Source organism: Symphalangus syndactylus, chromosome 2 (genome assembly GCF_028878055.3).
Source record: "Symphalangus syndactylus isolate Jambi chromosome 2, NHGRI_mSymSyn1-v2.1_pri, whole genome shotgun sequence".
Lineage (NCBI taxonomy): Eukaryota > Metazoa > Chordata > Mammalia > Primates > Hylobatidae > Symphalangus > Symphalangus syndactylus.
Window position 1 is genome coordinate 55,678,245 of NC_072424.2, and position 4,134 is coordinate 55,682,378.

The 4,134-nt window shown below is 34.1% G+C and overlaps 1 non-coding gene across 1 annotated transcript; it reads left to right on the top strand.

The window, feature by feature from the left end:
- Positions 1 to 2,994: 2,994 nt before the first annotated feature.
- Positions 2,995 to 3,067, top strand: LOC129478175 (small nucleolar RNA SNORD65). Its single transcript, XR_008656329.1, has one exon. It is a non-coding gene; the product is annotated as a small nucleolar RNA SNORD65 (small nucleolar RNA).
- The last annotated feature ends 1,067 nt before the right edge of the window (positions 3,068 to 4,134 follow it).

The following is a 4,134-nucleotide window of genomic DNA, read 5'->3' on the forward strand; positions in this document are numbered from 1 at the left end:
ATTAATAAAAGTAAAAGCTGTTAGCATTTAACTGAGATTTTAAGCAGTGAAGATTTACTTCCTTGCTCCCAAGCACTGTTCATGGTTCTGTCAATGTTTCAATAGTTTGGAACATTTGAAAACATATTCTCCAAGATAACAAACAATCTGCTACCAATTGTAGCCACACCTTCAATAGGACCCTATGTATGTTGGAGAACACATGTAGCAACCTTGGGAATACTGCATTATTTAACTTATCTGATAAATTAGACAACTGTCAGCTTTAAGTGGCACCTGGATGCAAAAGGGGACTACAGATGGTTCAGGCTGCAGTACCTCCTTTCCTGTTGCTCAAGCCACTTGGTCTGGCACACTTCGTGGCTCTTACGGTGTTTGTAGTAGATAAGGACTCTGAAGAGAGTCTCTGGAAAGCCCCAAATGGGAAAAGTATGGCACAGACACCATGATTCCTAAAACAGAGCATTATTTGTTTTTCACAAACAGATTTGATATGCTATTAGCCAAAACTGAGACTCTCACTATAGAACATTAAGTGATAACTGACTGGAAATGTACATCAAAAGGTGAATATTACTAGATAGCTAATCTGGGAGTTACAAAAATGATCCATGGTAGGATGGAAATACTATAATAAATCAATTTAAGTGTCCATTAATAAATAATATTACATTGTATATATACACATTAAATATATATGTATCACATTTTAATGTGTATAAATTGAATAATACACAATAAAATAATATTTTAATGTCACACACACACACAATGGAATATTATTCTACCATGTAAAGAAATGGGATCCTGTCATTTGCAACAACGTCTGTGGAACTGGAAGACATTATCTTAAGTAAAATAAGCCAGGCACTGAAAGATAAATGTCACATGTCCTCACTCAGGTGGGGTAGTTTAAAAAATTGATCTCAGAGAAATAATGAATGGAATGGTGGTTCTCAGAGGCTGGGAAAGGCAGTAGGGATGAGAAGATTAAGATAGATTGGTTATTGGGTAAAAAACTAGAGTCAATAGAAGGAATAAGATCTAGTGCTTGGTAGCACAATAGGGCAACTATATTTAATCATAACTTCTTGTATATTTCATATAGACAGACGGGTAGATTTGGCATGTTTCCAACACAGAACAAAGATCAATGTGTGAGGTGATGATATCCCATTTACTCAGTTTTGATTATTACACATGGTATGCTTTTATCAAAATATCACACATACCCCATAAATATGTACAGATATTATGTATATATACGCATTAAGAATAAAGAGGTAAAAAATGATTTGACTTAAATAGGTCCAGAAAGCATAGCACATTAGATTAGCATGTCATCTAGGCCTAAAATTACCTATCTTTGTTTCACTGATGTTTTTCCTTCAGCATATATCTATGACCTCACTGGCTATTCTTTATGTCAGCAGAGAGAGAGGGGGAAAAATCCACAAAGGGTTATATCAATATTTTAGTGTGGAAAGGAAAAGAATCACTACAAGTATATAGCTTCAATCAGTGGTGATAACGAAAGACAGTGAGGAGAGCAGACATGTTTTAGTGGACATATACTTGAAGATTACCTACTTATTGGAAAGAAAAATGATTGGAAATAAGAATTTTTGGCTAGTGACAAAATAAGAATTTTGGCTAGTGACTCCATCATCAAGGCCTTGGGATGGGGAACATCGACGGTCAGAGACAAGATGGCTAGAGGAAATGCCATGCAGGGGGACTTTAGGATGAGGAACATGGTATTTAGATTTTGTCTTACGTCTATGTCTTCCAGAGTACACTTGCCACATAGGAGGCGCTTAATCATCTGGTGTGCAAAATCACTTTTCCAGTGAAAGTCAGTCTTCAAACACTTCAGTGTTTGCACAATGGATCTATGCAAGAAGTAATCTATGTGTTATCTCAACCCCATTGGGTCCCTCTTATCCAAGGTAACCTAACTACTGCTGATGCTCAGTATATGACACACAAGCAGCAGAGACCAATGCTGAACCTTCAATGTCAAATCCCTTGAATAGATCAACCAGGCACTTTGTGGAAAAGAATTATATCTGACTACTTTCAACTTGAGATCTTAATCATTTGTCTGAATGAGATTAGTATGTGTTCTAGGTATGCATTTCCCTTTTCCGGAAAACATTTGCTCTGTGAACACCACGTATAGAATCACCACAGAATATCTGAATTAACAAAATTAAATCCTGCAAAACATCACCTCAGATCAAAAATCTAACATTGTGGTAAATAAGGTACAAGAATGCATCCTGAACCAAAGGATCTACTTGCCCTATTATGTATCATTCAGAAGATGCTATCATAATATATCATTGGAATAGATTTTTAAAGACTCAGTTAAAATTCTAATTTGGGAACAATATCTAGGAAAGTTAGAGCACTGTTTTTCAAAATGTGGTACCTATGTTAAACTAATAATCTTATTTGATGCTGAGAGATAAGAGTGACTAGGATCAGGAACCATTGAAAACAGAATTGGTCATTCTCACCGAAAGCCTCCTTACAGACTTGGAAATATGTGCTTTCTTTGAAGCGCAGTCTATGTAATTCTGAAAGTCCAGGTAACTACAAGTAAAATGATCACGTCTTCAGAGGACAAGAGCAGGGTCTCAAAGAACCTAGGTCTAAATCCAGGACTGATAACTAATCGTTTTTGGCTCCTCATGCTATACTCAACAGGAACATAAAAGAGTAACAATGATGGCAGAAGTAATTATCCCTAGTTTTCATAAAGGGCCAGGATTCCTATTACACAATGCAGGAGTGATAAGTATGTGTGAGATTCAAATGAGTCACTGGAACACCTCCTGGGACTTACTTGCTTAGTACAACAACCATAGCCTGTCAAGGTCATGATATCCCGGAATTTCAAACATTCTAGTTCATAATCAAAATTTAACACAGATTATATTCAATTACTCCTTGTGTACACAGGCATTTATCAAAAATATATTGGAGATCAAATGATGAACTCACCTAAAATAGCTGTAATAACAAGCAGATTGTGTAATGGCAAACCTACGGTTTTCTGAAGATTAAAATAATAAAATTAAATATGTATGTATATGTATATATATATATAGCAGAATTCCCATGCAATTATAAAATCATTCACATATTTATGGCTATGTGTTTATGTGTATATACACACACATAACACAACTTGGGTTTTTTACATTGTATTATTTTAGCTACATATTACATAGCCATGCAAAATCATGTAACTAGAACTAGTGAAGTCTGCAAACTCATCTTAGTTAATGAATATAAATACAACTTGTGATTATACTTTCCCTGTGAAGCAAAAATACATTGGAATCAGACTTTCAGTGTTCTGTCATATTATCATGCCTGTATAAAGTGCCTATTTGTTTTATCAACCCAAATTTACAAATAATTATAAACTAATCTCTCAACATGCCCTTAAGGGGAGCATCAACTTATATTTATTGGAATTTTAAATAAGCTTAGGCCACTTATTTAACGTTTCAAGCAATGTCTATAACAAACATATTGTATTATTACATAATATAGCAATAATTAGATATCTCTTTTAACAATGTAAAATTTGCTATAGAGTGTTAAAAACCATGTTTTTCTTATTCAACTTGCTGTTTGAAGTAGAAGACAAACACGGGCACATGCATTGTAAAGGTCCATTATATTTTTACCATATTTTCAAAGAGAAATAGTGTTCTGTCATGTTTTCAAAGAAAAAAAAGAATTTAGGTGTGAATTTAAAGAAGAATCAAACTGCAGTAACATATATTTATTTATTTATTATTAAAAATAATCTGGGATACTGAAACTTCATATATATTAGAAAAAATTTGGAACTTAAGACGTGAGGATTTTTTAGACCACACCAGGGATAATAATTCAAAATATTCAGAGGTCAGAAGACTGTAAAAAGCATCATTTTTCTTATATTTTTTCCTCACACAAACTCCTGAAAGAAAACATGATGACCTCCATTCTTACACATGAGAAAAATGAGACTGAGGAGGCGTGAGATAGGACACTTCTTTTTAAATTATTGTTATTACTTATTTTTAGAGATTTAGGGGGTACAAGTAACAAAACTGCACTTGTACCCCCTAA